Raw genomic sequence first — 23229 nt, forward strand, 5'->3', positions numbered from 1 at the left:
CAGTTTATCAGTTTTTTTCTTTCACCCAAAAAAAGATCTCCTATGTTTTCTCATAAAAGTGTAGTGTTTGGTATTCTTTTTTTTTTAATGTATAGATGGCTAATATTTTTCAATACCATTTGTTGAAAAGACTATCATTTCTCCATTGAACTGCCTTTGCACCTTTGTAAGAAATTGACCATTTTGTGTATATCTATTTCTAGACTATCTATACTGCCAATCCTGTGTTGACTGCTATAACTTTAACATAAGTTGTGATATCAGGTAGTATGATTGCTCCAATTTTATCCTTTTCAAAATTGTTTTGACTATTTTATTTCCTTTGACTTGCCATAGACGTGTTAGAATTAGCCTCTTGGTGTCTACAAGCAAGTTGGTTCAGATTTTGAATGGAATTGCTTTGAATTTCTACACTAATTTGGGAGAGAAATAGCATCTTGATAGTATTAAGACTTCTGATTCCATGAGCACAGTATATTGCTCACTTATTTAGGTCTTCATTTATTATAAAACCAGAGTCTTGTAATTTTTAGTATATAGATCCTACCCATGTTTTTCTTAGATTTATATGTAAGTATTTATTGGTACTATTGTAAAACGTACTTTTATTTTTAGATTTATAAGTATGCATTACCAGTATATTGAATTTTTTGTATATTGACCTTGGACCCTGTAATCTTACTAAACTCACCTATTTTAGAAAGTTTGCGGGTGTGTGCGTGTATGTGTGTGTGTGTGTAGATTCCTTGAGATTTTCTGTGTAGACAGTCATCTCTTTTGTTAATAGACAGTTTTTTGTTTTGTTTCTTTTTTCCCTTCGAAGCTGTATGTCTTTTACTTGATTAAATAACTGGGACTTCTAGAACGAGTTCGAATAGAATTGGTTAGAGCAGACATCTTCCTTTGTTCCAAATAATAGGAGAAAAGTATTCAGCCTTTCATGCTAAAATATAATGCAAGTTATAGAATTTTGTAATATAAGGATATTTATCTTTATTATTAGTTTTCTGTGAGTTTTTCTCATAAATGGGTGTTGAATTTTCTCAGGTGGTTTTTCTATATCTATTTACAGGATCACATGGTTTTTCTTTTTTAACCTGATAATGCCATGACTAAATTGATTATACCAATGTTGAGACAGCCCTGCACTCCTGAGATAAACTCCACTTGATTGTTATATACTATTCTTTTAATATTTTTCTAGATTCAATTGGATAATATTTTACTGAGGATTTTGAGGTCTGTTCATGAAGGATATTGGTCTGGTGTTTTCTTTTGTAACATCTTTTGTCTGGTTTTGCTATCAGGGTAATGCTTGCTACATCAAATGACTTGAGAAGTATTACTTCCTCTTCCATTCTCTGGAAGAGATCGTGTAGTGTTGGTGTTATGTCTTTCTTAAATATTTGGTAGACTCTACCAGAGAAAATGCTTCAGTATGGAACTTTCTTTTTTAGAAGATTTTAAACCGTGAATTCATTTTAATATATCTATGACTATTCAGGTTTTCTATTTCTTCTTTACTGAGTTTTGGTAGTTGCTATCTTTAAAAGATTTAGTCCATTTCATCTAAATTTTCATATTTAGTGTTTGTAAGGCCTGTAGTGATGTTTTCATTCTTAATATTGGTTGGTCTGGTTAGATGATTTTCAGTTTATTAATCTTTTCAAATAACCAGTTTTAATTTTCATTAATTTTTTTATTCTCAATTTCATTCTTTTCTGATGTTATCTTCATTATTTCTTGTTTGAGTCTGCTACATGTATATGTACCTTGGGAGTAATCACAACTTGTATCAGATCGTATACAGAATTAAGAATCCTCTTCTCCAGGTCTTTCTTCCCTGAGGTATTTTCACACTTTCTGGCCCCTGGGGGCCCAGTTTCCTGCTGCTTCTTCTCAGAAAGATGAGTTTCCTCCTCTAAACTCTTATACATTTCTGAGTGACAACATCAGACTTGGGGGTGAAACAGCATGAGAAAAGAAAGGAGGAAATTATGGGGATTTCCCCCTGCACTTTTCAAACCATAAGAGCCCCTTTTTATGGTTCTCTGACCAAGAGAGATTTTTCTCTTGGGTTGTTAGGTGCCCGTACTACTGCTGCCAATGTTGCAGTCCCTGCCACATCAGTATAACTCCATGGCTAGGACTGTCTTCAGAGCAGGGCTGGCTGGTTTAAAAAAAAAAAAAATGGTATTCCCCCTGTAACTTACAGTTCACAGGAGTCTGTTTTCCTCATCCTCTGACAAGAAAGAAGAGTTTATGTCAGAGTTTTTGCTGCTCAGACCCACTGTACAGTTCTGCAACTCAAGCCATTGAGCTACTCTCAGTAAAGCAGGAAACTCAGCAGTACATCAAGTTTTCTTCAAGTTTTGACTTTCTTTGTTCTTCAGGTGTTGACTGTCTTCACTATCGGCCTACAATATTGATTACCTTTCCGAGTCTGCAGGTAGTTGCTTTTTGTACTCTGTCTGGACTCTTTAGTTCTAATGTATAAGATAGATATTCTCTAGTGGACTTACTCTATTTTGGCTGGTACTTCAAGTTCTCACCATAAATTTTATGAGCAAAATTTTGCTCAGAAGACCAGAGAAGCTTCTTAGGGAAGTTAGGCTTAGAGTAACAGTAGATTCAAAAAGACATCTGAGGTGAGATAGGATACTGAAGTATAAAAGAGTCATCTGTTCACCAAAAAGAAATTAGAGAGTCCCAACAAAGGTGAAGGATGTTCACTTTTCCATATGGATGAATATTTCAAGTGTCTCTTTCCTCTGGGTCTCTAATAGTCATCATGCTTTTTACTCACTCAAATAACAGACAAGACATTTCATCGATGTAATAAGCAAGTCTGCTGTTTCATGTGGCTAACCACTTTTCTGTTACTAATTACAGCCCTTAAGTGAAGTTACAAGGTAAGAGGGCAGAGAGAAGAAACACACACACAGTGTGGAAATGCTTTGTAGTAAAAGCCCTTCTTACAATTATTTACTTTTTTATTTTTGCATTAAAATAGAAATAGAAATCTCATGACTTTCCCCACAGTACTTGTATCAGTGAATAAACAATGCCAGAAATAACTCCAAATAGAACCCCAGTTTAAATACTGGAGATTTTCATCATCTCTCTTTTTTATATTAAAATCAGCTCCAGGGTTGTATAAATCAAATATCTCTAGACATCTTTAAGATCATCAACCCTAGGTCTACATAGACTGAAGAAAGAATACATGTGAATTATTTCTGGGGGCCTTAATTTTAACTATCTTCCTTGGCCTTCCTCGATATTCAGAAATAGCACTCATTTTTTTTTATGAATTTGTGATGTTTTGTTATTGTATGAATGAACAAACTTATAATTATATTCCCTGCTATATTTTTTCAACAAATATTAACTGTGCCAATAAACCCAGTAAAAACCCAGTGCCGTCGAGTTGATTCCAACTTATAGCAACCCTATAGGACAGAGTAGAACTGCCCCATAGACTTTCCAAGGAGCGCCTGGTGGATTTGAACTGCTGACCCTTTGGTTTGCAGCTGTGGCACTTAACCACTACGCCACCAGGGTTTCCATAACAATGCTAATTGCCCAAACTAAAGAAGTGAACAAAAACAATAGATGTATTGGCTATGTGGACACCCTACCTCATTTTACTCATCAACGCAATTTCAAAGATAATGATATTCTGGTTATTTCTACCTCAAAATGATGGACAGGCAGTTTCTTGCTTTACATTTCTGTTTTCAAATATCCATTCTGTTGACCTTTTAAGACTGACAAGACCTTTTCTAAGAAGTCTTGAACCTTTAAAAAAAAAAACTTTAAAAAGTATATAAATAGCAGTTAACTTGCTAATGAGAAAAGAAAGGATGATATGAAATGAAGGAACGAAGGATGGAGGGAGGGAAAGAGGAAAGGGAAAAATAGGAAAGAGAAAGGGAAAAGAAAAGAAAAAGAAGCATTTCCTTTTCCCTACACAGCACACTTTAAAACATATCAAACTGCTGGTGTTCCGAAGGATTAATATTGTGTACACGTGTAATAGAAAAAACAGTGCTAAACTGTGCAGTAGTACTCTTCTGCTGTTGTTTCAATGATACAGCATTTCATATTAGATTTGGTGTTTGTTAGGGGTGTAACAAAAGATAGCGTAACTCTTGATATTTTTTTAAAAGAGTGCTGGGGCCTTTTTTTGTATTTGGATGTTGTTATTTATTTGGAAGATTTTGCATCGATTCTTATGGCTACTATAATTTTTTAAGATTATAACTCTCCTTTAAAATCCCATAGATTTTAAAGATAGCATTCCGATCATTGCCTCCCTATTATCCTTCTATTTCTCTACCTAACTTGAAACACAGGTTATAGGTCTCCCAGTACTAAAACTTCCCACATTTTATGTTCTTCTGTACTTTTGGTATTGCTTCAAAGAGAGTATCTTACACTATTATGATAATTACCACATTTCCATTTAATAAGGTTCTTTTATCATTTTATCTGAATAGATTTCTTTTAATAGCTAAAAGCTTTCATGAATTCATACCTCACAACAGAGTGATTCAATATAGAATATTCAGCGTATAGAACAATATTCAGCATACTTTTGGCAATCCATTTAGAGAATCTGGTTTAGTACCTAAAGGATCTCATAATAAACTGGTGCCACTTATTAGATAATTTCTCAGCATTATGAAATGATCTTAAAGTAACCAGGATATTATTTTCAATTTTTTTTATTATTATTCCCTCTCTTTTGTCTATATGATCACTTTTGTCATTTGTTTTCCTCTTTACACATCAACATTCTAAATACCATGTGACATTTTACTGCATCATACAGGGAAAGGAAAAAACGGTAATCTTTGTTAAAAAAAAAATTCTCTAAAAAATGATGGAACAAATTTTCATTTTAATGATGTAAAATATTTTGATAAATGACTCAAATATACTCTTTTTTAAATAACAGCTCTGTTGAGAGAAAATTCACCCTTTTAAAGTGCACAAATCAGTGGTTTTTAGTATATTCAGAGTTGTTCAACCATCACTACTATGCAATTCCAGAACATTTCCATCACTCTCAAAAGGGATCCCGTACCCATTTGTAGTCATTCCCTATTCTCTCCTTCCCCAAACCCTAGGAAATCACTAATCTACTTTGTCTCCATAGATTTGCCAATTCTGGACATTTTATATAAATGGAATCATACGATATATGACCTTTTGTGACTGGCTTATTTTGCTTAGCATAATATATTCAAGGTTCATCTATTTTGTAGCATCTATCAGTGGCTTCAGTCCTTTTTATGAGTAAATAATATTCCATTTTATGAATATACCACATTTCAGTTGATGAACATTCAGTCGTTTCTACTTTTTCACTATTGTAAATAATGATGCTAGGAATATTTGTGTGCAACTTTTGGTGTGGACGTATGTTTTCAGTTGTTTAGGGAATATACCTAAGAGTGGAATTGTAGGGTCATAGAATATGTGTAACTGTTTGAGGAATTGTCAAAATGTTTTCTAAGGAAGCTGAACAATTTTAAACTCCAACCATCAATATATGAGTGCTCCAGTTCTTCTACATTCTCACCAAAAGTTCCTACTGTCTGTCTGTTTTATTATAGCCATCCTAGGAGGTTTTATGAAGTGCTGTCTCATTGTGGTTTTGATTTGCATTACAGTAATGACTAATGATGTTGAGCATTTTTTCATATACTTGGCCATTTGTGTATCTCTTTGGAGGAATGTCTATTTAAATACATTGCTCATTTTTAAAATGGATCATTTGTCTTTTTAATTGTTGAGTTGTAAGTGTTCTTATATACTCTGGATATAAGTCCCTTATCAGATATATATATATATTGCAAATATTTTCTCCCAACTGGGTTTTCTTCACTTGTTTAATGTCATTTGAAACACAAATGTTTTTAATTTTGATGAAGTCCAATGCATCTGCTTTTTTCTCTTTTTGCTATACTTTTCTGTCATATCTTAGAAACTATTGCCTAATCCAAGGTCACGAAGATTTACTCCCCTTTTCTTCTAAGAGTTTTATAGTTTCAGCTCTTACATTTGGGTCTTCGATACATATTGAGTTAATTTTTATACATGGTGTGTAGTAGGGGTTCAACATCATATTTTCACGTTGGCTATCCTGTTCTCTCCTAGCATCATTTGTTGAAAAGATTATTCTTTCACCATTGAAAGAATTGGCAACCTTTTCAAAAATCAATTTGCTCTAGATACATGGGTTTATTTCTGGATTCTTAATTCTATTCCAATGACTTTAATGTCTGTCCTTATTCCAGTACTACAATGTCTTAATTATTGTTGCTTTGTAATAAGTTTTGAAATCAGGAAGTGTGAGTCCTCCAACTTTTTCCTTTTTCAAGATTGTTTTGGCTACTCTGAGTCCCTTGAATTTCCATATTTTAGGGTTAGTGTGTCAACTTCTGAGGGAAAAAAAAAGCAGTAGAGATAGGGATTTTGTTCAATCTCTAGGTCCATTGGGGGAGTATTGATGTCTTAGCGGTATTAAGTCTTCCAATCCATGAAGATGGGATGTCTTTCCATTTATTTGGGTCTTATTTAATTTCTTTCAATGATGTTTTGTAGTTTCAAGTGTACAAATCCTGCATTTTGGAATGAATGCATTAGCAAGTATTTCGTTATTTTTGATGATATTATAAATGAGACCATTGTCTTAATTTCATTTTCAGATTCACTGCCAGTGTAGAGGAATATGGTTGATATTTGTATACTAATCTTGTATCCTGGAACTCTGGTGAACTCATTTATTACTTTTAATTTTTGTTTTGTTTTGTTGTTTGTTCTATTGTGGAGAGAGCTCTTTCATTCTGTCTATATTCTCCTTTTAAACTTTTTCAAGAGAATAGTAGCATCTACTCTGACTAATGAGAATTCAACACAAAAAATTAACCAGGATTTTACCGTCTTTCTTTTGGATCTTTTTTACTTAGGCACAGTGAGTTCTCATTTTACCTTCTCCTCAGCTTCCAGACTCCATTTGGTAAGCCCACCTGAGCAGAGGCTCCCTGAAAGGATAAAGAGATATGTATTGTCTCGCTCTCTTTACTAGTTTCTGGGGTTGTGAATGGGTATCTAGGTCAAGCTGAGCTCTCCCAATAAGCACTAGGATGACAAAGCCTAGATCATGTGTGGAAGGTAAAAGGTCCCGTTATTCCACTTTACCTCTTCTCTACTCTGCCTTCTAATGCTGCCAAAGAGTGCTGGATTTGGGGGAATACCGAATATTATTGAATCATTAATAAAGATGATACTTCGATTAGGTTCTTCATTTTGTTTGTTCTCTACCAGTTAGAACCTATAGGAGGGAGGGCTAAGCCTTACACTTTTAACTATTTATATGTGTTTTGCCTGCTTTGAAAAGCATAGCTCTCCACAACCAGCATTGACAAGGAAGTTTTACTGTTTTAGGAAATCCCATCACTTGACTTCACTTTCTTTTGAAACACTTAGAGACTCCAGGTAGTATCTGGCCATCCCTTTACCCTAAATGATGTATAAAATTTAATTCAAAGAAACAGTAAGGTTCAGATAATAGATTTCCTTGAGCAGCAGATCACTTTATACGATAGGAATGGCCCTAAACACAGTGCATATATTCTCTGCAAATAAACAATGAATATTCAAAGAGCAGTAGAGGGGAATAGTAGAAAGCCAAAATATGGCTGGACAAATAAACAAATGAGGTAAGAACATATATTCTTTTCTACAATAAATGCAGCAGGTCACATATACTTAGGAAAATAGTGAAAAGCGTATAGCCTACCACAACAGAGAATCCATTTATCTATTTATATGTCAGCAACAACAGAAACAAAAAAAGCCATTGTCATTAAGTCAATTCTGACTCACTGCAACCCCATGTGTTACAAAGTAGAACTACTCCATAGGGTTTTCTTGTTTGTAATCTTTACAGAAGCAGATCACCAGGTCTTTCTTTCATGGTGTTGCTGGGCGGGTGCAAATTATCAACCTTTAAGTTAGTATTAGAGCACAAACTGTGCTACACAGAGACTTTAAGTTGTCAATTCACCAGAAGGCCTTGAGAGTTATATTATTTGAAGGTACTAAAAGACTTTTCTACTTTCCAACCAACCCCTAATGGTCTTAACTTAGTAAATTGGCATCTGTGTTAGTAACAGGCGTCTTGCGAATTGGATGAATATAGCTGAGCCTGAGAATCTCTGAATGAGCTAATGACATCTTAGTTATGCTTTTGCAAAATTAAGAGAAACTGATCAAAGATTATGGAAATCACACCAAGGCACTGCCATTGTTTGAGATCCTGCCTTGGCAATCAGCTAGTTTTTCCTTCTTTAATAGTTTTTTTCAATGCGTTATCTAAAAGGGGGACATCGAGAAGGTGCTTACAATTTTTTAAATCAAGGCAAGACCTTGGGGTGCATCTGTGGTGGAAGGGAAGGGTGCTAGGTGACCTAGGTGGCCAGAGAGCCACCTCATAAAAGCACTTGACACCTAATCTGAGCCAAAGGAAGCAGAATACAAGAAATTGAGGTAAGATAAAGCAAAAGACAGTGTAATGGTGTTTGGAGAAATATAGAATCAGCATTGATTTGGGCCTCTACCACTAAATTGGCTTTGTAACCTTGGACAACTTATATGTTTCAATCATGCTTGATGTTCTCATCTATGCGTTAGGAATACTAACCATCATTTCAGTTGGTTGACATGGGAATTATATAATTTATAAGGAACATCCTGCACAATACCCGACACCTGGTACATTCTCAACAAATATCATAATCCTTATTCTCTCTGTCTAACCTAAGGACTGCCCTCAATTTGGTCATGAGGTCAAATCGTCTAACTGGTTTAAATCTGGATTTAGCTTTGGGATAAAACTCACACATATCCATCACCAGACGTGAGCATCAAGTCAGTGCCTGCCAGTTGTCTCGTACAACTCTTCACTACCTTCAGAGACAGAGTATATTGCGACAAGAATGAATTTTTCTGTGGAGACTAGGGCCTGGCTATTTAATCTGTGGTCAGAACTCAAGGTGGTCCTTAGATCTGCAGCCATCTCAGCAGTGGCTAACGGTGAGTGATCAAAGATCATCCTTTGTGACAGAAACAATTTCCCTCACACTTTGAACATTATTATGAATTCTTCATGGGGCTCAATTATTATCTGCTTTGTGTCAATTTTGTGAATTTCTTCCTTTGCCTTCCACATCCCTCAGAAAGGGTGCAATTACAAATTCACTAAACAATTAAACTTCAAAGTTCGAAGCAACATTTCACCCTTGGCAACCAGAATCCTTAATGATTATGCACCTTGTAAGTGAAAAATAGAAGCTAACATTTTATCTTGATGAATAAGAGTCAGCGCTTGCCAAGTAGATCTCTCACCGACGTGATAATATGGATGAAAAAGCTGTAATTTTAGATTTTGGTCTCAGGATGACTTTACATCATATATTAAAGAGATTTATGCAGTACAGCTTTGTTTTATTAATTAATTGAGCTGCTACAGTCCAAATACAACCAGAACTTGGTCTTGCTAAATCTATAACACTTTTTAAAAATAAATTTAAAAAATGGTGACTTTTTTATCTGTAACATGAGCAAGTAAAGGCTACTGTGGATATGTATATTTGTAAGTGTTGGTGAATACATTTATGCTACTTATTTCACATAGATTTACTGATTTTTTTTAAAGTCAGATTTCTTAAAGGTGAACTATTCCTTCTAAACTTTTTTTTTTTTACTACATTTTGATCTATCATGTAAATATCTGTGTTGGCCAACATTTCTTTGTGAGGGTGGTATTCCGTGTAGAATAAATCTCCAGGTTAGTCATTGCTTCTAACCAGTGAGTGAAAGTATGTGTGCATTTAAACATCAGTGTTGTTATTGCTGTGAGTTATTAAAACAGCCACTGAGCACCTATTTTGCTCAGATATATAATAGAAGTAAAAATGCCAATATAACACAGAAAGATGTGTTCCCTTCCTGCCATCAAGGAAATTCCAATTTACTTTGGAGAAAGGAGTTAAACGTACATACACGACGAAGCTTCAGAACATACTGTTGTCTTTACTTATTGGCTTTTTCTCAGGTTGCTCCCTCACTCTAGAAAATCCATTTCCCTTTGTTGTGCCATCCTTGTTGAAATCATTGGTAACCACATCATCTCCTGATGTTGCAAGAGCAACAATGAGGGAAACTTATTTGACCATTAAACAGAAATTGATTAAAGAAGGAGGTAGAAGTGATAGTCCCTCCAAGGGTGTCCAGGTTGTCTTAAAATTCATAAGAAAATAACAAAACCCTGTGGCATGCAAGTGGCTTATAATTAGACATAACTATGTCTTCAGAGTTTTTAAATATATGAGCAAATACAAGTAGAAATATCTCACCAACAACTCAAAGGACAGTCTTCTCAAAAAGGATGGAAGGGTGTCAGAAGTAAAATTTTGACTATGCAATTAGTAGATATAAAAAGAAATAGGAGATTCAAAAAATCAATTTGGTTACTTATGAAATTCTCTGATGAGCCCAAATCCAAAAATACAGAAAAAGATGTTAAAATTCTGCAAAAGATCAGACTATCCAAGGATGAAGATAAATGGTGGCACATACAATCTAGTCTTGAGAAGTCCTGAGATGGCCATTTACAGAGTTCTGTCTTAGCCTTGTCTCATTAAACATTATTACCAAAAACTTGAAAGGGGCAATGGCTTCACACTTAACATGCTTGCCCAGGGTATCATAAAACTAGGAGAACTATTCCAAAAGTTCATGACAGTCTAGGAAAATACACCAACTATGACCAGGGGAAATGTAAGTTGATCAATGCAAAGTTACATACTCACATTCAAAAAACATCTGCCCCTAGACAGACTAGGAAATGAGCTTACCAGCAGCACACATGGTGGGTGACAGTAAGTTCAGCATGACTCAATAACGTGGTATGTCTGCTTGGTAACTTAATTTGATGCTTGAATGCAGATCAAAGATTGTGATGGTGAACCACACGTGGAATAGTGTGTTTCTTCTGGGTACCACATTTTAAGGAGAATATTGACCAACTGGAATATGTCCAGCACAGAAGAATGAGATCAGGATGAAAAGGGGATTGCAAACAACCTCACAGAAAAACACATGTGAAGAGCATTTATCCTGGAGATGAGAAGCCATTCATAGAGACCTAATACCTGTCTTCAGATTCTGGAAGGACTGATCTGTGGAATAGTGATCATGTTCCATCTACACAAGTAAGAGAGTAGAACCAGGGCAGAAGGACATGAACTAAAGTGAGGCACGTTTTGGCTGTGTAAAGAAAAGATATTTCTAACATCTGAAATTGTCCAAATATGGAGTTGGTTTCATCAGGAAGTGACTCTCAGTAAAGATGTTTAAACAGAATGCTTATTCCCCAAGCCCCTCCAAGTCCTGCGGTCTGCCCACCGCCTCCACTTCTTCTCAGTCTTTGTTTGCCTGCCATTCCATTTCACAGGAATCCTCCCAAACTTCCCTTTCTATCCAGCTTCTCCCCATCCCTCCCGTCCACATCTGTCTTTCCTAGACCCTCTCATTCCTTCCCAAACCTTCCAGGCCCCCTCCACTCCTCAGTCCCTTACAATACCTATAGTCTCCCCAAACCCACCCTTAATGATACCCATCCACTGATTGGACTTTACATGAGCAAACCCTAGAGTCTCCATCTGGAAAACTCAACTTTTTCCATCAAAGCACAAATCAAATGACATCTCTTAAAGCTGATTTAGTCACTCCCTCATTTTGTGCTCCCTTCCTGCCTCAACTATGGCATTTACTTAATTGTACTGTAATGATCCATCTACATACCAGTCTCCCTTATTAAATTATGAGGTCAGGGACTCTGTTATTCATCACTACATCATCCCCAGCTTCAAGGCAGTGCCTCAGAACACACACTTAATAAATGAATGAAGATTGAAGAACAGCTAGCTGAGGCCTGGTGGAAAGGATTGAAGCATTAGCTAGAATGTTGGGCTGGGGGGTCCTCTGAGGCTCCCTGGAGCTTAATGACTCCATGATTCTGTGTAGCACTATCTCTGAAGATGATTGCAAAAGGAGAGTTCCTAAAACATTTTCAGAAATGGCATCCTCATTATAGTAAGCGGCTGGTGCCCCAGTGTGACCGTTTTAATTAGCACTGTTCTGTCTGCAGTGGGGTCAGGTACATTATTTTATGCTTACACTTCGTATAGTAAGTGGACAGAATACATTGTCGTTAGCTGCCGTTGAGTCAGTCTCCAACTCATGACAACTCCATGTGTGCTCCATAGGGCTTTTGTTTTTGGTTTCTTGGCTGTCATCTTTATGGAAGCAGGTCACCAGGCCTTACTTCAGCGGAGGCACGGGGTGGGTTCAAACTGCCAACATTTTGGTTAGCAGCCAATCGCACTGGGGAATGTTAATCAAAGTGGAGGCCACTGGGAGGTTTTTTTGATGAAATGCTTCTAATAACCTGATACAAAAACATTTACGAATTGGCCAATACCTTGAAATTCTGACTATTTGTGGTTCTCAGCCGAGGGAGTACCAGTGTGAGGGGGGCATTTGAAAACATATGGTATTTTTTATTTTTCGGTGGTACCTGTGAGTGCTTCTGGCATTTAGTGGGCAGAGATCAGGGATGTAAACATGTTGCAGTAGGAGAAACAATTCAGCAAACAACTTTCCCACCCAAAATGACAATATCCCTGTTCCTAAGAAACGCCAACTAACCAAAGCATAACATGCTAAATTGGTGACATTACCTCTTCTACGTCTCTATTTGTTACTCAAACTGATACAATAAATGGATGTGATAAAGAACAGGAAATCCATTGTGTGATAGAGACATCTTGCTTCTACCAATGATTAGTTTTCCTTTTCCATAACGTGGAGTTTTGCTGAGAAGTGCTGCCCAGCCAGAGACTTCATCTACCAGCACTTCTCGCATTTAGGTGAAGCCAGGTGACTACATGAGTTCTGGCCAATGATACGTGGACAAAGGTCTCATACCAGGTCACTGATGATCTGGTAAATAAAACTCTTCTTTACAGTCCTACGCTTTATTCTCTTGCTGCTAACTTTATATCAATGCTCAGGGCAACCTAGGAAGCCACATCTTGCAGATGGCGGAGCCCCTTAGCTTAGGTCCCTGAGTGACTGCCTGGAGCAGAGCACCGTACCATCTCCTCTCTCCACTGATTGGACTTTACTTGTGCAAAAAATAAACCTTCACGGTGTTAAACCACCAGATTTCAGGTTAACCTGTTACAGCAGCTGTCTCAACTAATCCACACATTTTTCAAATAAATGCTTCAGTTGGTCTGATTTCTACTTATAAATGACATGGAAGATGTTAAAGAAGTCCCGGTGTTTTTTTTTTTTTCTTTTCTTTTTAAGCAAAACTCATTTTATGTTTGAACTAAAGCCATCTCCTTTTGCAGCAGAGTCAGAGCTCTTGGTCTCTGTCTTTGTTTTCCTAGTAAGTCCAAGGATTAGAGCCCCTTTCCACAGGAAGCCGAGGGAAGCTTTCTTTCTCAGTCTTTGTCTCTCAGGCATTCATTTGGGGGCCAGTCAGTGTGGAGCCGGCTTCTCAGCCTGCCTTTTTCTCTCCTCGGTTTGTTTTTGGAGCTTTTTTCTCCTTTCTGCTTCCCCCATGGTGTGAGTTCATGTGTGGCTAGTTTTCTTGGGCACAAGGCCCAGCTGAGTTTCAGTTTTGTTTGTTGTTTGTACTGACTCAGTTCTGAGATCCGCCTCTGATACCCGGTGGTCAGTGTTCTCTGGAACAGGGGACCCTCTTTAAGCCTCGTTAGAGGACAGTGAGTGCAAGAACACCAGCGCTTTGCAAGGCTTTGTCCACAGAAAAGGAAACTATGGTATTTTGTACAGAATAAGAAATACATAGTACCTGTTTTGGAACCTCCATGTTCTGTCCTAAGTGAATGAAGAATTCACAACCTAAAAACCAGCTGTCCCAGATTTTATTGGGCTACCATTTACCCAGAAACCAAATGACCAAAAAGTTCAATTACTTGAGATTTCTTCACATACCTTTTTTGTGAGAACAAAAATTAACAAATCTCTGAAAGGCAGAACTAAATCTCCCACCATCTCATAGAAAACAGAGACCCACAAGGCTCTCAATCAAAGGCCTGCATGGCCACACTTCAGAGATGGGGACAAACCAGAATTGAACCACATCTTAAAAACTGCAGTCTATCCTCAACCCAGCTTAATGCTTGATTGGGTTGGATGAGCATCTCACCCTATCTGCCTAACAAAGGAAAGGGAAAGCCCTCTCCTGTGAAAGATGTCATCTGGAGCCTCCTCTGTTGAGTTATACTAGTGTTGATTAGCTTTAACACGCAGGCCAGTTCCATAAGCCTGAAGTCACCAGTCTAGGTCTTCTACTGGGGCTGGCTGACCTTTTGACAAGTGATTAACATTGCTAGTCTTTGGTTACTTTGTCTTCAAATTAGAATGATGGCAGGGCCTAAACATTGGTTTATGTATACAAAAAAAAAAACCATTGTCCAACTCATAGTGACCCCATAGGACAGAGTAGAACTGCCTCATAGCGTTCGCAAGGACCAGCTGATGGATTTGAACTGCTGACCTTTTGGTTAACAGCCATAGCTCTTAACCACTGTGCCACTAGGGCTCCACTGGTTTATGTATGGCAAGAAGGAAATGAGATGGGACATGAGACAGCAGAACTTAGTGGTTAAGAACATGAACTCTGAAGTCGTGACTCACTGAGTAATTTTGGGCAAGTTGCGAACCTCTCTGTGTTTCTGTTTCTTGGTCTATAAAATGGGGCCTGCAATAGTATTTATCTCATAGGGTTGTTATGAGAATTAAATAATTTAAAACTTGTAAAGCACTTGGAATAGTTCTTGGGAGAAAGCAGGTGCTCTACCTATATGTTTGGCTAAATAAATCATAATACTTTACTCATAATGAATGCTCAAGAAGTGGTAGTTGGCTATTGCCATTAGTATTATAAGAAGCCCTGGTGGCACAACAGTTAAGCACTTGGCTGCTAACCCAAAGGTTGGTGGCTTAGGCCCACCCAGTGTCTCCACAGGAGGAAGACCTGGTGATCTGCTTCCATAAAGATTACAGCCTAGGAAATCCTTTGGGAGCAGTTCTACTCTGTTCTATAGGGTTGCTAAGAGTTGAAAATCGACTAGATATCACCTAACCAAAACCCAAAACCCATTGCTGTCAAGTCGATTCTGACTCACAGAGACCCTATAGGACAGAGTAGAACTGCTCCATAGGGTTTCCAAGGAGTGCCTGGTGGATTTGAACTACCAACCTTTTGGTTAGTAGCTATAGCACACTGTAGTTCTTAACCACTATACCACCAGGGTTTCCAATATCACCTAACAACAACAAAATTATAATCATATGATGATGATGATGATGGACCCTATTATATTTGACCCAATGGATCCTTCTTCTTCAAATTCTCAATTCTCTTGGCTTTGGGCTACCACAAATGCTAGTTCCCTAGGCTGTTCCCTGTTCATTCTTCCTCTTTTTCATGAACACCTCTCTCTTCTGCAGCACCTTTTAAATGCAACTGTTCCCCAGGCCTACCTTCAACATTATCTTCTCATTCTAGAGAAATGTCATCTGCTCTTACTATTCGAATTATTCCTTCTATGCCGATGGACACTCCTCATTCCAGATGTCAAATCCATTTCATCATCAGTCCAGACTCGTCAGTTCCACATGCACTTGTTTGACTGTCAGCTGTGTGTTTCCACCTGTTAATCCCAGAACATCCAAAAGGAAACACGTCATTTTCCCCCAAATCAATTCCTCCATTTTGTATCTCATTTGAGGGCACCTCCAACTCCCCCGGCACCAAATAGAAACATAGAGGTCATTCTTGATTCCACTTTATCCCTTATGCCTCACACCCTAGCTAGCCATCACTAATACCTGACAATTTGGCTGGCACCCACTGTCTATTCAGACTCCACCATCTCTTACCCGGACCTCTTATGCTGCCTCCTTTGTCTTGGCTTGCCCTCTTCAAGCCTATCTTCCATGTTGCTACCCCAAAAATGTTTCCAAGGCACAAAACAGGCCATATTATTCCCTCGATTAAAGCCTTTCTGAGGCTCCCCCTTTTTATAGGCTATGGACCAAACTCCCTATTGTGGCAAACTCTTCATGACCAGACTTCTACATTTCTACTCAGTCTAATTTGCAACCACCCATTCTTCAAACATTGTCCACTGGATCAATGGAACTGCCACCTTTTAATCTTTAGTGTTGCTGCAACCTTTGCCCAGAGCACCCTCCCTAGAAATGACTCCTGTTCATCCTCTAATACTCAGCTCAGTTATGACCCCTCCCAGAAGCTTCGCTCATCCCCTTTACCCTTCTCCTTTTCCACCTATGAGTTGGGATCTCTGTCTGTATTAGTTTTTTACGATTGTTGTACCAGGTTACTACAAACTTATTAAAAAAAAAAAAAAAATTTTTTTTTTTTTTTTTTAGCTTAATACAAATTTGTCATCTTACAGTTCTGTAGGTCAGAAGTCCATTCCAGGTTACACTGGGCAAAACCAAAGTGTCGGCAGGGTCATTCCTTTCTTTAAAATTTGGGAGGATCCATTTCCCTTGCCTTTTCCAAGTTCCACAGCCTGCCCACATTCCTTGACTCATGGACCCCTCTTCCATTTTCAGAGCCAGTAGTGGCAGGTCAAGTCCTTCTCACATTGCATAAATTTTACCTATTCTTCTATCTCCCTCTTCCACTTTTAAGGACTCCCATGATTACACGAGGCCCAACTAGGTAATCCAGGATAATCTTCCTATTTTAAGGTTAACTGATTAGCAAGTCTAATTCCCCTTTGCCATGCATGTTAATAGATTCTAGGGGTTAGGGTGTGGATGTCTTTGTGGGGAGGAGCACTATTCTGTCTACCACAGTGCTGCTTTCCATGTTCCCATAAAACTCTGTGCTTATTTCTATCATCCCACGAAATAAATACTGTCATGAGTATTTGAATATTGGCCAGCTTCCCCAATGTACCTTTGACCTTCTAAGGTCTTACTCATTTTTTAATTCCTACGTTAAGAAATGGTCGACCCTTAGTAAACATTTTTTGAAAGAGTGTAGATAATTCAAATACCTGGTGGTAATCTAGAATTCTCCAAATACTAGCACAGGAGAGACACTAACCTGTGCCTAGTAGTTAGAGTTTGTTCATGCTAAGAATTCAATTTTATTAAAATTGGTCCTCCATTATAGGATATTAATATATTTTAGGTTGTATTGCTCTGATTGTTACTGCTAATATTAATGAGTCTGTTTTTATTTTTTTTATATATATGATATTGTTCCTAGTGCTTTTCATGCATTAACTCCTTCAGTTTTTACAACAAGCCTCTGGTGTACGTGCAATTACTATAGCCCATTTTTATAAATGTGGAAACCAAGGCACAAGAGATTAAATAACTTGCCTAATGTCATCCAGCTTAGTATACAGTAACTCTGAGTTAATTACACTCTTTTGCCAACCCAAACAATCCCTTCTGTAGCCAGTCTTCATAAATGGGAGATCACTGTAGTTAATTTGAATTTTTGTTTATTTCTCATGAAACTCAATCGCCTTTAGCCTAGTGAGGTTAAGACAAGAACTGACTGAATTAGCTGGCTCCATCTGAGATATTCAGCCTGACAACTTCTAAGACACGTAGGCTGTGAGCCTCGAGTATAAAGATGAGCTGCGTATTATGTTTCAAAGCCACCTTGGTCTTTGGGAAAATCCTTGGGCCTAACGGTGAGTCCACGCGTGATCATTTTGTCAGTTTGATGAGAGTCCGTCCCAGGGGAAGGCCAGAGTGCCGGGGAGGAAAGATGGAGGGAAGAAGCACATTAAATCTGGGGTTGCTTATGGCATCTGCCTTTGATGCTGTCTCCAGGGGACACACTGATTGCCTCCTCTCAGTCAACAAATTCTACGTCTTCTCAGCAGTTCTGAAAAGGGAGAGCCCTTGAAGGCATTTTGTACTGACAAGCTTATTTCTCTTAAAGCTCTAGAATGTAATAGAAGCCATCAAAGGCAACGGATATTAGGAGGTTGTTTTTCGTGAAGGCAACAGAATTTATAAGTTTTCAGGCGATTCCCTCACTTACCCCAGTTCAATTAGTGGCCGGGTAAAGTGACAGTATGTATTTGTTCGTTTGGTCATTTTTTTTTTTTTTTTAAGAGGTTGATTCTGCTTTGTTGCAAACGACTTGGTTTAGAAAACAAATGATATCTTTCAGTGAATTCAAAGCTCTTGCTGAACTGTAACCTGGTCGATTTGTAATCTGAGGAAGGGGGAGAAGAAAGCGTGAACCGCATTTAGGGGATACCATCATCCCAGGATGCCGTCAAGAACCCTGAGGCGAAATGGAAAGCTGTTTTCCTCCATTCTGTAGGCATGATGGGCAAGATCCAATATTTTATTTTCTTATGTGAGGGAGAGGCTGAGAAAGAACTTTCTGTAAAAAAGCCTGGACAATGGCAGATGACTTTAGTCTTTCTCTTGATGTTCTGTGGCTGGCATCTTTCAGTAGTGTGGGACAACTTATTCTTAATTATTTTGAAGTCAGAATTGCGTATTGATTTATTTTATGTTAGCATGATGCCGTTCTCATCCTTAGAAACAGCTCTGGGTACAGTGGTATTCCATAGGTGCAGTGCAGACTGCTCAGGTTGTATTTAGATTTTCTCTGTGTGAAGGAAAAGTGAAAAGAACACCATTTTGTGTGTGTCCTTGCAAATCTGCTTAATTATTTTCCTGGAATACGGTCCTGAAAGTTACGATTTCTAGGTACATGGGTATTCATATTTTGAACGTTGATAAATAATTGCCTAATTGCCCTCCAAAAGTGTTACAACAATTTACACTCCCAGGAACTTCCCCACTATGTTAGTTTCCTATTGTTGCTGTAACAAAGTACCACAAACTTCATAGTTTAAACACAAATCACAGTTTTTATTTTATAGTTCTGGGGGTCAGAAGTCTGAATTGAGTCTCACAGGGTAAAATCAAGATATCAGGAGGCAGTGTTATCACTAGGAGGATGCAAGGGGTATGGACCACGGTGGGTGACATTGTCAGAGGGGATGACACCAAGATGATTGTCTATAAAATTTTTGCACAATGTTTCAATGGAAATTTATTATTTTTTATAAAAATATCCCTGTAGTTACAACAACAAAAAATTTTGTAAGCCCAGCTTACATGTATCAGTATACCTACAAGGCTAAAATTCTATGTGTCTTAGTTATCTACTGCTGCTGTAACAGAAATACCACAAGTGGATGGCTTTAACAAAGAGAAATTTATTCTCTCACAGACTAGGAGGCTAGAAGTCTGAATTCAGGGTGCCAGCTCCAGGGGAAGGCTTTCTCTTTCTGTCGGCTCTGGGGAAAGGTCCTTGTCATCAATCTTCCCCAGTTGAGGAGCTTCTTAACGCAGGGACCCCAGGTCTAAAAGATGCACTATTCTCCGGGCTTTAGTTTCCTGGTGATATGAGGTCCCCACATCTCTTTGTTCACTTCTTTCTTTTATATCTCAAAAGAGATTGACTTAAGACAAAGCTTATTCTTGTAGATTGAGTCCTGCCTCCTTAAGATAACTGCCTCTAATCCTGCGTCATTAACATCATAGAGGTAGGATTTACAACACAGAAAAATCACCTCAGATAACAAAATGGTAGACAATTACAAAATACTTGGAATTACGGCCTAGCCAAGTTGACAGATATTTTTGGTGGATGCAATTCAATCCATGAAGCTTTGCTAATTTTCTTTTTGAACCTTCAGGCCTGGTGGCATGGTGGTTGAGAGCTTGGCTGCTAACCAAAAGGTCGGCAGTTCGAATCCACCAGCCACTTCTTGGAAACCCTATGGGGCAGTTCTACTCTGTCCTATAGGGTCACTATGAGTCATAATGGACTCCATGGCAATAGGTTTGGGTTTGGTTTAATGAGCTCCAGTCAGAACTGTCATTATTACCCAATTACAATGAAGCTTCATGTGGTTTTGTCTGTTGTTTTTGTTGCTGCCAGTGTTTTTATAGTCTCTGATTTTGCCAATTTTTCCAGTGTTTTAGGTATAATATTGTGGTTCCAACCGTGGGTTACTGCACTAGGTGACACCAACCTTAGTGATGCCTTTGTCAGGAAGGCCGTATTGCTTCTGGAGGTTCTAGGGGAAGATTCTAGCAGCCACCTGAATTCTTTGGCTGCTTCCATCTTCAAAGCCAGCTCATAGGGCTGAGTTCTCATGCTGCCATATCTCTGGTTCTCCCTCCTGATTCCCTTTTCTGTCTTTAAGGATTCTTGTCATGATGTTGGAACCTCCTAGATAACCAAAAATGATTGCTGTATTTTTAAAATCAACTGATGGTGATAGTTGCATTTGCCACCTTAATTCCCCTTACCATGTAACAATGTAGTCCTGAACTCTAGAGGTTAGAACATAGACATTTTCGAGTTTTTTTTTTTTTTTTTAATCTTCTGTCTACTGCTGTCATCAACACTTCTGTCTACTGCCATCATCAACTCTAAGGGTTCTATGCCCTCCGACTGTAAAGAGGAAATTGTTTATATCACTTTTAATTTAAAATGTTGATTATATGAGGTTGCGCATTCATTCACGTTTACTGTTCTTTTTTTTTAAAAAAAAGATTATTTTGTTGTTGAGAATATACACAGCAAAACATACACTAATTTAACAGTTTCTACAATTCGGTGACATTGATTATAGTCTTCAAGTTACACAGTCATGCTGACCTTCCTTTTCTGAGTTGCTCCTCCTGCATTACCATAAACTCGCTGCCCCTTAAGATACCTATCTAATCTGATGAATGAGTGATTTACGCCCTTTGTTCTGATCTTCACTGATCTATTATTTCTTGTTTATTGGGTTTTTTTTTATATATTGAATATATGTGTGTCACGTATTTTGCAAATATCTCTCCAATTTCATGTTTTTAAAGTTTATTTATGGTCTCTGTACACAAGTTTTAAATTTCTATGTAACCACACTCCTTGCTCCTTTCCTTCTGGCTTTGGTGTCACACCTTTTAATTTAAGGCATCACCAACTTGGAAATACTTAGCACACATAGAACTGCCTATTCTCCCTCCCCCTCTCCCTTTAAATGTCCTATGATTCTGGCTCCTTCCTTAAGGCTCTTTAGGACATAACTATATAAGAAAACTTCATGCAAGTGGTTTGATACAATACAGTCTTCAGCCAGCCACAATGAATTGCGCTGTGTCCCATCATCGAAAATTCTCAAGCTGGACAACTGGTGGGACTTTAATATTTATTAAGCACTTGTATTTTTCTAGGACTTTATTTACAGAACACATAGTATTAATTGAGCGTCTTTGGGATATTAGACATTGTAGACAGAGCATGGCCGCACAGCAGACAATGAGAAGCCTTTTCATCCTTAAAGCAAGGAAGGCGTGTGTCCCTAAAGAGGCCAAATAGTAATTATCAGCTTCATTCTGGCCTTTGCCGAGTCCCTTCTTCCTCCTTATGCTACACTGCCAGTTCCCTTATCCAGATGTCTGTAATGTTTCTATTGTTTAAAACCCTCCTTCTTTAAGTTTAAACTATTTTCTTAACTCTTTCACCTACTTCCTCTTTGATCTATCTTCATTTCTTTACTACGTCTTCAGTATTCTCTTGTTTTTAAGAATAAAATACTGTGCTTGGCAGTGTTGTTTGAAGGTTCATGTCCTATGCAACCCTTCCATCCCCACATTTGGCTAAGGCTATTTTTATCCTGGGGGGTTGCTAGGTGGTGCAAACAGTTAATCGATCAGATGCTAGTTGAAAGTTCAGAGATTCGACTCTACCCATAGGCATCTGAGACAAAAGGCCTGCAGACCTGCTTCCAGAAAAGCAGCCATTGAAAACTCTATGGAGCACAGCTGTACCCTGACACACACAAGGGCACCATGAGTTGGAGTCAACTAGACAGCGACTACTTTTTTATTTTTATTCTGTAATGGATGTAAAATGCTCCTTTTGGCAAGAAATTTTTAATATTTTGATATTCTGAAATACAGTCATTTAAGTTGTTGGTATCTGAGAGTTCTCTAAAAAAGTTCTCTAAAAAAAAAGGTTCTCTAAGTGGGGGTTAATTCTATACAACTGTTGTTGGATGCCATTGAGTTGATTTTGACTCATAGCGACCCCACGTGACAGAGGACAACTACTCATAGGGTTTTCTTGGCTGTAATCTTTACAGAAGCAGATTGCCAGGTCTTTCTCCCACAGAATGACTGGATGGGTTCAAACCGCCAACTTTTATGTTAGCAGCCAAGCACTTAATTGTTTGTACCACCAGGGCTCCTTTGTATATAACTGAAAGGGCTATAATTCATGGTTGCTCCAATACTTGTTTAAATATACAGTAAAACTCTGAACAGTATATATAATAATGACGTAGAACTAAGCACTCGTACTTTTAAGTTTTTATGGATTGTTAAGTAGCCATGGTGGCGCAGTGGTTAAGTGCTTGGCCGCTAGCCAAAAGGTTGGTGGTTCAAACCCACCAGCCGCCACACAGGAGGAAGATGTGGCAGTCGGCTTCCATAAAGATGTATGGATGCCCCATGGGGCAGTTCTGCTCTGTCCTATAGGGTCGCTATAAGTCACAATCAACTCAACAGCAATGGGTTGTTCTTGTTATAAATTGATATATTCAGAAATAAGAGCCAAAGAATTCTAGCATAGAAAATTGGGAAATTTATAACTATAATCCTGAAGCTAATCTATTTTCTTAATTTTGATAATTTCTCAAGGCTTTTATCAAATCCCAGAACAAGCATGATATTTTTCTTAAAAAGATTCATGGTTCTCATGTCAAATTTTTTGGAACATATATTTGAATGGTAAAATTTTTTTAAATAAAATTTTACAATCTTGAAAAAAGTGTGCTTGAACTCATGAACCAGAACCTAACATGAACCTACCTTTTTTCACCTTATAACAAATTTCAACTGTAGATTTTTTCCCCCTGCTCCGTTTGGGAGGATTTGGAGATCATCACTGGTCTTTTAAAACAGCAGACGGGTCCACAATTGAAAGGTTCATCACTTGATGTAGAAGAAATAAATTTTCTTTTTTTCTTTTTA

This window comes from Loxodonta africana, chromosome 27 (assembly GCF_030014295.1).
Source record: "Loxodonta africana isolate mLoxAfr1 chromosome 27, mLoxAfr1.hap2, whole genome shotgun sequence".
Taxonomy (NCBI): Eukaryota; Metazoa; Chordata; class Mammalia; order Proboscidea; family Elephantidae; genus Loxodonta; species Loxodonta africana.